The sequence below is a fragment of the Amphiura filiformis genome, chromosome 4, assembly GCF_039555335.1.
Source record: "Amphiura filiformis chromosome 4, Afil_fr2py, whole genome shotgun sequence".
Taxonomy (NCBI): domain Eukaryota; kingdom Metazoa; phylum Echinodermata; class Ophiuroidea; order Amphilepidida; family Amphiuridae; genus Amphiura; species Amphiura filiformis.
The window spans coordinates 26,293,422-26,307,207 of NC_092631.1; positions in this window are offsets into that span (position 1 = coordinate 26,293,422).

Consider the following 13,786-nt stretch of genomic DNA (forward strand, 5'->3'; position numbering starts at 1 on the left):
TGAATTTGTAAGTGAAAAGGAATTTGTGAAACTTAAAGGAGCATTGTGAAATTTCACAACCATTTCACCTCAAATATTGGTCAAACCCAGTTTTTAACAATATTTGTCGAACTACTAATCAGCATTTGAAATAGTTAAGCTTATTTCAGCATCTTTCGTGTAAAATTTAATGATTTTTAAACTTTATTCCACAACACAGTTCTATAGCAGATAAGCTTACAATAATTAGTACAGATTTTTGTCTCTAAATTACTGCTTGGTGGCCCTCTTTGAGTATTCAATCTATCAATATAAGGCAATGTATTAGCATTTTTTGTTGCAAAATCTCCCAGAGCCCCTTTAAATTTCTGAAACACTAATGCAAGCATCAATTTGAAGCTTGAACTTACCCACCTCAAGGCTCGGCATAATATCGACATCAATTTGATGCTGATGATTGAGGTCATCATCAGCATCGAATCAACAACGATAATATGTTGAGGCTTGAGGTGGGCCTAGCGGAACAAGCACTGACTCATAATCGGAAGGTTGCGGGTTCGAGCCCCGGCGACGCCATCGTGTTGTGCCCTTGAGTAAGGCACTTTATCTCGATTACTCCTCTCCACCCAGGTGTTTAAATGGGTACCGGCATTCTTAAATGCTGGGAAGGTAACAGACTCGCTGTAGAGGTGTAGCGATCCCCCTATAGCAACATTACATGGAGGAGCCTGGCCCAATCGCCAATGAAAGAGAGATGGGCACTCCGATCACTGTTTATACAGGATCGTCTCCTTTACCTTTACCCTTTTTTGAGGTGGGTAGGTTCAAACTTCAAATTGATGCTTGCATAAACATGCTAAATGGAGCACTGGAAGCAGGCCCATACGCAGGATTTTGTTTGGGGGGTGCTGATTTTGAAAAAGTGGACCTTTTTCCCAAGGGGGGGGGCAAGTGGACTTTTTTTCCAAACTTTGGACATTTTTTGACAAAAAAAACGTAAAAAACCTGATTGTTGCTCGCCAAGCTCGCAAATTCTGAAATGTTGGGACTTTTTGTACACTTTGGCAAATTGGGGGGGTGCGATGTACCCCACTGCCCCCCCCCCCCCTGCGTATGGGCCTGACTGGAAGTGATTGTGTTATACAGGAGTGATTATGTCACAATATGTACCATATTCCTCATGCTTCCAAAATTTCAGATAATTTATTCCAGGAATTAGTTTTCTAAATTGTTTGCCCATGATAATGATCATGAGAAATGAGGCTGGTTTTTCATTGATAAATTTATTCATGCTTTAAAAATGCTTAAAATATGTTCCAAATACATTAAAATTGGACTTTTGGTTACAAAGTTCTGTGATTTTTTTATCAATTTTTCCCTTGATCGTGTCATATGGATTCAGTCTTAATAATGCCTGAACACCATTGTTACGACCTGTTCAATTCTGTTCAAATTATTACTCAAAGGAAATATTTGTACAAAAATGGCTCATTTCTACCAGTCTATAATATCGTATTGATTAATTCGAATTAAACAATTCATTGATGTTAGCACTGGGTAGTAGCCATTACTGGCAGTAGACAGGAAGTCTAGAAAGTTGACCTCAAAGCTGTAGGTGGTCTACCTGTGCTTTTGAATGGGATGGCAGTAACCTTGGCCAATTTTTTGGATTTTTCAGATTTTTTTCAAAGTTTGTGAGAGCATATAACAAGACTATCCGTTGATGGATTTTTATTTCCATCGGTTAATATTTTTTAAATTAAGTTTTTCATAAAATATTAAAAAGGCAGAGACCCCTGCTGTATAATAAATTAGCTAGGCAAGTTTTGAGTAACCTTGATGAAAATTATCAAAAAAGTGCCTATTCTTTTGTGTGTTTGATCACCTGTCACTTGGTAGTCTTGTAACATGTCTAATGGTGCTGCCCATGGCCACTTAATGAATTGTTTAATTCAAATTAATCAATTCGATATTATAGACTGTCTACCAAAATGAGCAATTTTTGAGAAAAGCGCTAAATTTGATTTTTATTGGCCAGCCACAACCACTTACCCTAAACTTCCAAATCGATAAAAATCTTTTGTTTGTTTTAAAAATTGAAAAGTCAAATTTAGATCCTTTTTTACCATCTTGAATGACCCTCATATATCAAATTTTAAATGACTTTTTTATCCTTTTTAATTCCCTCCTTAAAAAAAATTTAAAAAATTTGGCAACTGGTCAGCAGGATAATTTGCACCCCCTTGAAAATTTTGCTAGAGTATTTCGTGATCCTAGCATCCTCTTTTGATGACATTTTTCAGTAAATATCCACGAAAAAAGCTTATTTTCAAAATTTCAGTTGATTCCGATTTTGCGTTTGTGAGTTATGCATGATTATGTGTATTACACTGCTCCATAGACAACGAAATTCAAATTTGCCGATATTTTTGCTAAACGAATTAATCTGCAAGAAATATTTGGTACATAAACATTATGTAGCCAGAGGTATCCAGTGGTGTAAAAATCTCAACTTTTTTTTTGGAAAAGTGGGGGATGAGGCTGTGGATCACGAAATGCCCCTTTAACATGCTCTTATTATAAAATAATATAAAAGATGCGGCAAAATTTAATATCCCTGAAAACAAACCATTAACCAGTAATAGCTAGTAATGACACCTTGGAATAAAATATCATGGTCTAATATCATCAGCAGTATATTGTACTGCAACCCAGTTTAATAATGCAGACACATATTTAAACTTTTATTGCATTTATTAAGGGGTGGGGTATGAACGTTTGGACAGTATTTATTGTGGGACATAAGAGCACATCAGACATATCGAATTGCATTCTGAATACGAAGAATGTCAATTAATTTTGATTTTTTGAGATTCGCAATGTAATACACATTTTATGGCAAATGATTGAAAATTGATATTTTTGATATTTAACAGTACTCGAAGTAAACTTTATAAATCTGATGATTTATACTTAAGGTGTATGTAGTTGGGATGAAAAGCCGATGATCAATTGAAAATTTCGACCTTTCGTATTAAAGGTATGGATTTTTTTTCCCAAAACACCAAAAAAAAATAGGTCTTTTGGGGAAAAAAATCCATATATCTTCAATATGAAAGGTCAAAATTTTCAATTGATCATCGGCTTTTCCTCCCAGCTACATGCACTTTAAAAATATGTCATTAGATTTATAAAATATACTTCGAGGACTGTTATATATCAAAAAATGTGGAAAATATCAAATTTTAATAATTTGTCATAAAATTTGTATTATATCATGATTTTCAAAAAATGAAAATTATTTGATATCAGAAAGACATTCTTCGTATTCAGAATGCAATTCGATATGTCTGATGTGCTCTCATGTCCCACAAAAAAATACTGTCGAAATGCTCAAAACGCTCATTCCAGATCCCTTAATCTAAGCAATTCATATACCATCTGTTCTGAATACTATTACTTTGACATATCAAATAATAATTAGAGTATTCATTAATATTTTAAATGGATATGTATCACAACTAGAATTTTAATAATTGTTAATATAAAGCCCGCTGATATGACTTTTGCTTTTTTTTAAATATATTTTAGTGTATTTTGGTTTTTTTAAATTATTACACATATAATATTTTATTTATTTAAAATATATTATATTTTATTTATAGGTTAATAAATGTGTATCACTTGTGAAATTGTACAAAATAATGCATGCGTACGGAGACGATGGTGCATCTAATGCACAAGCCCCACATTAGACGCATCAACATCTCAGTATAAGTACATTATTTTGTTCTGGAGCTACAAGAGATACACATTTTATTAACCTATTTCATAGGCCTACACAAGAAAGAAATCCCATGATTTTTGCTATTTTTATAACAAAATTGTCGCTATGTTGGAAAATACAAGCAAATATAAATGCATCAACCCACAAGAAAAATTAACTTTTTTCCAAAAGCATTGCGCATGTATTTAATATTATTCACAATTAATGCATGGTTCAGTTTCTAACATTTGCTCCAATTGGTTTCGCTATTCAAGAGTGTATGAATAAATATTATTTATTTCAATTGCAAAGGGATCACAGTAAGTGACATTATAAAAAGAAGGGTCTCTCCGTGGACCCGTCATCCATAACATAAAAACCTTTGCCATTTGATTATGAAATGGCAATCATGGCAAGGTGTTTAAAATGCATAATATGGTCCAATATACTGTTACCAGTTTGCACACAAGATGTTTACAATATTTATGTAATTCTAACAATTTCTAGTCTGGTGAACACTGATTTCCTAACCAGGTACATATTTCTCTCTGGAATTAAGCTTGAAATAGCTACAACTAAGTGGTTTATATATCCTGGTTTAATAAACATCTCAAAAAAAGTAACTAACCCCCCTTAAATAATGGCCATTTATTCAAAAACAGGGCGATTGTATTACAAATCTGTAAAATGCGTTGGAAGCAGAATTTATTTCTGCGTATTTTAACCGATCATTTGATATGATAGCCCAGAAAACAATACTAACACCAGGCAATTTAATGTAGTGAGGTCCAGATTTGAAAGTTGCAATTACAACAATACAAAAACGCTCAGATTTAAATTTACTGCAACTTTCAAATCTTGGGTAACTTGGGTTACATTGATTTCATTGTACACTGTGACGTCAATATTTAGACAATTGCTACAAATGAGGTGTCAAAATGCGCAAAAATAAATTCCGCTTCCAACGCATTTTACAGATTTGTAATAATCGCCCGTTTCTGAATAATGGGCATTATTTAAGGGGGGTTATAAAAATGTCACCACCAGGAAATGTCTCTACTAGGGAACGTCACCATTATGGAATGTTACCACCAGGGAATGTTGCCATAGGGAAATGTTACCACCAGGGAATGTCACCACCAGGGAATGTCACCACCAGGGAGAAAGAGTTTTATAAATCACCTACGCATACATACTAAGCATTTCATTAACAAAATCATTGATACTGTTTGAAGACACAAATAAGCAGACACAACTGTGATCTCAACTGGAGTTAGAAAATCTTTTTTATTTACATTATTGACATTATTGTTACCCTTTCAGGAAAGATTTGGTAAACATGTTGTTCTGGTTATAAAAACATAATTATGTGACCTATTCCAGCAAAATATACAAAAAGAAAGAAAATTGAATAGTAGGCCTACATGTAGCTAAATTATTCAAAGTTTGAAAAATTAAACCTTGTTTCTTTTCAGATTGCAACATTTGCACAGTATTTTTTGTGGGACATGAGAGCACATTAGACACGCCAAATAGCATTCCGAATGCGAGGAATGCCCTTCAAATATCAAATAATTTTGATATTTATTGTAATTGATATTTTTGACATTTAACATCCTCAAGTAATCTTCATAAATCTAATGATATGAACTTAAAGTGTATGTAACTGGGAGGAAAAGCTGTCCATCATTTGAAACTTTTGGCCTTTTCGTATTGAAGATATAAAACATTTTCCCCAAAATACCTAAAAAATTAATTAAAAATTTAAGGTCTTTTGGGGAAAAAAATGTATCTTCAATAAGGATGGTCAAAATTTTGAAATTATGGATGGCTTTTCCTCCAAGCTACATTCATGTACACTTTAAAATACATAAAACAGCGTAATTATGTTATAACAGCATGATTTATTACTCGGAGCTTCACGCCTAAAACGGCGATCATCAGATAAATAGCTGAACACTGAACTTTAACTCCAAAACAAAACAATAAATTTACATCGTTGAAAGCGTATGCGTCTTTACACTTTAAGTACATATCATCAGATTTATGAAGTTTTGCTTCGAGGACTGTTAAATATACATTTTTTGTATACATGTAAAATTTAAAATAAATATATAAATATCAATATTTAATAATTTGCCATGAAATTAGTATGCTCTCATGTCCCATAACAAAAACCAGTGCAAATGTTGCTATCCAATCCCCCAAGGTATATTTTGCTGGAATGTATCACATTTTTCAAGCTGATGCACTTATAAAACCTGCATGATACTCATATGTGATGCGATCAAGCAAAATCAGTCGGAACTCGGAAATATTGATTTTGAGATATAGCCAAACAAAGGCAATATTTCCTTTTGTTTCCGAAACTCTTTAATTGCTCGTATCATTGGAACTGGTTGTTCAATTTCAATGGGGTTTTCTCCAAAATGCAGCTTTGTAAATGCTTTTCACTATCCTATAAGAAACTGAAAATTTAATATTTTCGAGTTCCGACTGATTTTGCTTGATCGCATCACATATGCAGCATGGTTAGGTACAATAAGATCTTGTCAAATATTTGCCGATCTCAAAAGGAGGTTCTACCACAAAGTGCATGCTACACCTCTCAAACGCATTCTGCAGATGCGTTTGCAGGCAGAACCTCGTTTTGGTAGCAAGATGGTGGATCTGTGCAAAGGCAAATAATATATATTGAATTTTTTTAATTTTACCTTATACCCTTATATATAGAAATGAATTTTAAAAAATATTGTTTTTCAGATGAATACAGAAATAGTAAGAAGTTCAATAAAATGTATGTTTGTCAAAATGTTTGCCATTAATACCAACATACTTCACTTCTCAGAATCCCTTCAGAAATATTTTAACATTAAGTAAATGTACTACACTAAGCCAGAAAAGAAACTTATAATTTTTCACAAGGTTGTATCTTAAAATCCTGTCCATCAAAATTGACCAAAATGACACACATGATTGCCTCAATACTCCACTCTAAACACATGTCAATAACCAAGCAGTTGACCAACTGACACAATAGCAAAATGTAGTGATATGGAACAGCTTCCTGGACCACATTCACAGCCCTATTGGCACCAAGCAAACGAAATCTGTGAGAACAGCATCTTGAATCACAGGTCACAAACTTACCAGGATCATTATGTCACATGTCCAAGCAAATAATGAAGTCCTTTAGTAACGGGTATGTCCACTGTGCGCTTGCATGCATGCTGTGCACCTGCTTCTCATGCTTCCAACCAAGTTCCTGATGATATCCTGGGGAAGATTGCCCCATGCTTCCCGTTACTAAAGGACTTCATTATTTGTTTGGACATGTGACATGATGATCCTGGTAAGTTTGTTTTGACTCTTAATTTAACTTAATGTTGTTAAAATTGTTGGCTGTGACCTCTCACAGATCACTCTCACAGATTTCTTTTGCTGGGTGCCAATAGGGCTGTGAATGTGGTCCAGGAAGTTGTTCCATATCAGTGCATTTTGCGGTTGTGTCAGTTGGCCAACTGATTGGTTGCTGACATGTGTTTTGAGTAGAGTATTGAGGCAATCCTGTGTGTAATTTTAGTTAATTTTGATAGACAGGATTTTAAGATATGACCTTGTGAAAAATTATAAGTTTCTTTTTTGGCTTAGTGTAGTATATGGTTATTACTTCTTGTGCTAGCAATACATACTATTGTTCCCTGTTTCAGTCCCAGTTCAAACAATACAAATTATACAAAGAGAGATAAAGTTACTTGTGGGTCTCTCCAGCAAACATAAAACATTTTACAGATAACATTTAAATGTTGGGTGATATAAAGGTATAAAGCATTTTTTTAATAACATTTTTTGTTACAAAACATTCTACCAAATTATTAAGAGTTTACAAAACTACCTGCCAAAAAAATATTTTGCAATAACATTTTAAAATGTTGTTGTAGTATTTTTTTATATAAAATGTTTTGTAACTGACATTTATATGTCATTAAAATGTTACGGCTAAAATATTAAAATACACTATGTCTGAATGCCCTTGGTAGTTTCAATGAATGTGGGTTTTTTTTATAATTATTTTTTAATTTATTTTTTTAAAACTAATTTTGAATTAAGATGTCATGTGTGTGTTCAAAGCATACCTATAATCAAATCAAGTAAATTTTCTTCAAAACATTTCCCAGAATATCATGATTTTACTGCAAAAACAAGAAAAACGAATACATGCAGGCGCTTTGAGACATAGCATTTTTTAAATTTTAGCCTGAGACCAAAACATGTTTGTAATGTTTTAAACAGCCCTCGAATTAACCCACGGCACCCATGGCATTTTGCCGTGGGTGCCCCCTACCGTAATGCCCTCAAAATATGTCCTTTACCCAAGGCAGTCACTTGCCGTGCCCTCTAATGAAGTTGCCGTCGGTGCCCCAGCCCTGGCCTTTCATTATAAAATAATCTATCTATGTTTGTGTGTGTTTTCTTCAATTTTGAGATATTGCCTTGGTGCCCTTCTCAAATTTTCAACAGTTGCCATGATGCCCTCTTGAAATATTACAAACTGCCAAGCTGCCCTGCCTTTTCAGTGAAAATCCAAGGCAATTTTCAACTAGCTCTTGGTCAGAGCCCTCGGTGTACCCTTTAAGAAGATCCAGTGATCCACGAGTAAAATAAGCAAGTGACTAGTAAAGAAAATGTATAGTAAAACATGATATCACTACCATTACTAAGCATGCTAAGGCAAAACGACATTTAGTCACCAACACATCTGTGCTCAGAAGTAACAGAAGGCAACAAAGGCACACAAGCGAAGCGAGCCAGTGGCTCACCAACATCACAACAGGGCCACACTGCAGGAAAGACCACTGATGACCCCACCCCACAAACCGCGAAAGTCCACTAACCGACGCGCCAGTCTTTACTAGTGTGTCAGAGGGGATATGGCATGGTTTTTCAGTTTTTCTTCTATTGGGTGGAAAATAGGTCGGCTTTGGAGCAAAGCTATTTTCAACTTGCCCTAAAAAAGTTGCCATGCCCCTTCAGATCCTTAATTCGAGGGCTGGTTTTAAAGATATTTGATCAATAATTACACCAGGGAGAACAAACTGGGTAACAAAAATTCTTTGTTTTCTTTTCCAGGAAAAGGGAAGTAACATTCCTGGGGTATAAAAGGGAGAGATGAGGGGCAGTGAAAACACGAAGTCACTCTTGAAGCAAACACATAGTGGAAACAAAATTTCTTGTCCACAAATTTTTGAATTTCTCCCTTCAACACTGGCATATTACATATAGATCTGTCCCTTATTGTGATATACATGCACCTAGCATTGTATACAACAAAAACAAAATTAAATGACCACTGCTACCACCTTGCTGGATAAACTGATACAAAAATACTATATTGTTAGCATAGGTTATTAAAGATAAAGCACCAACAAAGTTACAATATATATACACATGATACCATGTGTGTGAAAAATAATACAACATACAACATTTAATAAAAACAAAATGGAATTGGCACAGATTTCATCACAAAGAGTCGCTCATTTTTTGTTTCAAAATAAAGTGAAATTTTATATATGTATATAGCAGTGGTGTAGCCAAGGCTTTTTCAGAGGTGAAAGCAACAAGAATATGCTAAAAAGTATTATATGTAACTTAATGTTTAATCTGTATTCATGCAAAATGTATTTTGTGTTTTGTAGGCCATTTTTCTTAATTAGATGTCGCACATTGTCATCGACCCGATATCTTCACGGCAGAAGTCGCCATGATGGTACATGTCTTCGTTGTGTGTCGCTTGTGAGATATTGAGTATTTCTTTAGATTTAGAAAGCACAAAGCCCACAAAATTATCAGGGCAACAAGTATAATACATGAAGTGTAGCCAAAGCAAGATGGATGGAGGGGCTGTTCCCTCGGTATCATCAATTTTTTTGTGGTACATCTTGCAACCTGTGCCGTGGCCTGTGGGTGTATTAAAGAGTTATGCGACTATTGCAAGATGCAGGGGCTATTTTAACGTGCCTCACTGTCACGTTCGTACAATGAGATAAAAGTGTTGATGAAGTAGAGTGCGTTTCAACAAAAAAAAATTGACATTTTTACCTGAATGTGACCGTAAGCATGCAGTAAGAAAGGCTCTACCATTGTATACTATTAAAGCATATCTACACGGATTGTTAATTGTCACTGTACGAATATTTTATCTCGGCACGTACGTGACAGTGAGGCACGTTAAAATAGCCCCTGGCAAGATGTACCTACTTTGATAGGATCTCACTGTCACACAAACAACAAAACGTCATGATCCGCTGTAAAAAACAGTTCGGCAGTTTCTCAAACCAGCACTCGGAATTCATAGCGCAATTTAACATTAATATTGTTAACATTCTGGAATGCACTTAAGTACCACCACAAATTCTTATTTTAAAAGACAAAAAATGTGTAAACTTACTTGTTTTTTAATTTTGTTTTAAAAGTTGGCTACACCACTGCATACACATGTACTATGTAGGACCACAGTTGAAATACTTTTCTACATTTTATCAGAATTCTTTTTAATATCAAAGTGACTCAATTCAAGTATTATAATGTAGGCCACCCTGTAATGTTGCGCTTCAGTAGCACTATTTTGGTATACACCTGGCCTCCTGGCTGAATTAAAAATCAAAATCTGTGCATATATAGAACATTCAAGAAAAACATAGCTGCTTTGAAATCAATGTGCTGATCTAAAACATCATCCAAGAAATACACAACGGACTTGAAATCTCTGTCAAACGCTTTAACAAAATAATATGCAGAACTAGAATGTATATTTAACCTTTTAGTATATTTGTAATGCAAAAACGTTAAGTCCCACTGCTTGTACTTCTAATAATAAAAATCCTCTTTACTGAATTAAATGGCAAACTGTGCTGTAAGGATTGGCAAAATAAGACATCTGAGGGATGTGATTCCTAACAACAATGGGCTATTCCTGTTGAAATCCACATTCCCCCTGTGGAAGATTTTGGAAATATCTACCACAGGGGTAGAATGTTTTTCAAATGTATTTGATCAGTGTTAATCATTTTGAAACCCATACTCCCCCTGTATTATGGCTTTACCTATATTGTCCACAACTGGAGTGAGTGTTTCAATTTGAAGTTACCCGATTGTCTATTCTATTTGAAACTCATACTCCCTCTGTGGAAGACATTAACCAAATCTTTCACAGGGGGGGGGGTGGATATTAAATGGAATAGCCCAATGCATGCACTATTCTAAATCAATTAAAATTCACTCTATTGTGACTGGTTTTCAGTTGAGTTTCTGTTGTTTACACAGAAGCTAGCATTGGCCTAAGAATTGCATTCATTCAATTTAACAGTTTTACTCAACACAAAATATGAATAAACAAGGTAAAGTTTTTAAACAAAAATTAAAACTATTAAAAAGGAGGTCAATTTGATTGTAACAGTGATGGTTTATGGTAATGCAGGTAATCACATACATTGTAGAACAGTTGCACTGTCTGCAAAATTTGTTTTATGGTATAAATGGTATAAAGATAGTAAGAAGACTTAACTTCTTTTTAAAGGAATTTTTTTCATATGAACAATTTTATTCATAAAATAAAACTGCATGACCTCTTTCAATCACTCATCATTATATCTTCTAGCTTATTTTCTGGTTTGCGATTTTACCTAATTATTAACTTCCTCAATACATTGACTATTAATATTTTCAAGTAGTTTCAAACATTGTTTAACTTGAAAGTACATGGGGTTCATGGAAATACAATGTGTCACAAATATAGAAATTTTCACAATTTGTTAGGGGCTGTGCAATAATTATGATCCCTGGGGAGGGTAAAATTGGGGAGGGGGCAAGAAATAGGCCTATTTGGCGATCCCAAACGGGGTGAAGCAATTCTTGGCAAGCCGAGAAGGGGGCAAGCAATTTTTGGCACACATTCATGGGGTGCCTTTTTAATAAAACGCTCCAAAAAGGCTTAGGAAAACAGTACGGAAACGATATGCAAACTTTCCTGCTCGTTGGGCTCGCAACATACATCTAGACCATTTAAGGTTAGCAAATTGGGATCCAAAAAAATTGGCATGTTCAAATGGGAGGGGCAAAGAATTTTGGCGGGCCGAGAGGGGGGGCAAGCGATTTTGGCAAGCCATTTGGAAATTTTACCCCCCGGCTCATAATTATTGCACAGCCCCTTACAGTACAAACCAACATAAAATTAATTTCACTGTATGAAAATGAACACCTTATAGCTCCTTATATGGGATGACACCCTATCTTCCTGGCAAGCTGTAAAGTTTCAGACTTATTTCAACATATGACTTGATAATAACTTTTAAAATAAAATATAATATAAAATTAATTTAAAATGTAACAAAAATACACTGTACAGTCTGTATGCTTGTATATCGTTATGAATTCGGCAGAGTGACGAATCAAGAATTTTGAGTAAATTGAGTTATTGTATGCTTGTGATTATGTTTCAGATGATCTTTTATTTCCACCAAAAATTAATGGTAAATGTTACTCCATGACGTAGATATCGAAATTTTGATTTGGACGAATCGCGCCTGAGTGCAATTAATGAATTCGACCAAAAGACTAATCAGTATACTTAGCTGTACAAATCAGGTTGATCTGTAGTACTTATTGTATAGCTGAAAACCCCGAATTTTCTATATTAAGTGTCCTATACTATTATATTTGATACCAATGGATAGCTTTAGGTGTCTTCTATCCAGTGATACCAATATAAGTACAAACATTCTCCACATGATATCGCCATGGCTTAACAATGTGAGTGCGCCCTTGTAAAATCCCAAAAATTGTATGCAAAATATAGGTCAATATTGTTATTTCTGGTTTAAAATTCTCGGGTTTTGCTAAATATTACAGGGACGACTATTTTATAACTTATATATCAAATGTAAAGTCTACAGCTTTTGTACAATCAGTAATTTCTACACGAAAGCCCCAAATCAAGAATGCGTGCTATGGTTTACACGTAGTTGAATGCGTATTCGACCTCGTATACAACTATTTAAAGCAGCGGTAGAGGCATTTTGGATTCAGCATAAAGCCGAATAGCTGTAAATACCCGTTTTGAGGGATGATATAGATTGTTTCAGAACATCTAATTATTGTAAATAATTCGTGTACATTCACTGCTATAACATACATTTCAAATGAGTGCTCAAGAATGTTCTCAATTTTTGGAAGGACCAATGGAATGGTACCAATATTTTCAAACGCCGTTTACTCAGAACAGCAATTTTGCGTATTCGGCACTCTGCCGTGTTCATAACGATATATACTACCTTGTAAGTGTCAACATAGGAAATAATGCAATGTTCATTACATTATTAAAACTGGTACAATTGATACACTGCATATGCACACATGTAGTCCTAATTAACAATCTTGGACTACCGGTTTTCAGTTTATAATATTGGTCTTACATACATGTTATCTATTTTATTTTTGAGGAAGGGAATTTTTATTTTTAACTACATGTACCAGTGCTTGAAATAAGCTAAAATCTTCAAGGGCCATTAAGGTTCTCAAGTTTGAAACCTACATGTACAGGCCCTCCATCAACTTTCATGGGTCCAAACTGGTCCGCATTCATATACGACTTCTGACTTACCATTAGGCCAATAAAAGGTTTGTCTCAAAGCTTACGAGTGGTTTTTTTTTTTCCCGACTTGGTTAATGGTATTTTTGGAAAAAAATTTGTTGAAATAAAAAAAATGTCTACATTTCTTTTTTTTTCAAATTGTGTGATTTTACAAATGCGCATTCTCTTGGTCGGGCTGACGTCACAAAGAGGAAATAGCCTTGTAAAACCAGTGTGTGCATGTACATTTTGTACTATATGTGCAGTTCCCCTTTCTCGAGCTGGTTGCTATGCGCGCGCTTGTGCAAAGGGGACAATGTTCCCGCATGTCCGACCGAGTGAATGCAAGCTTTGAGACTACCCTTTTTTTGGGCCTTACCATGTACTGATGTTGAGTCGGTATTGAGTTA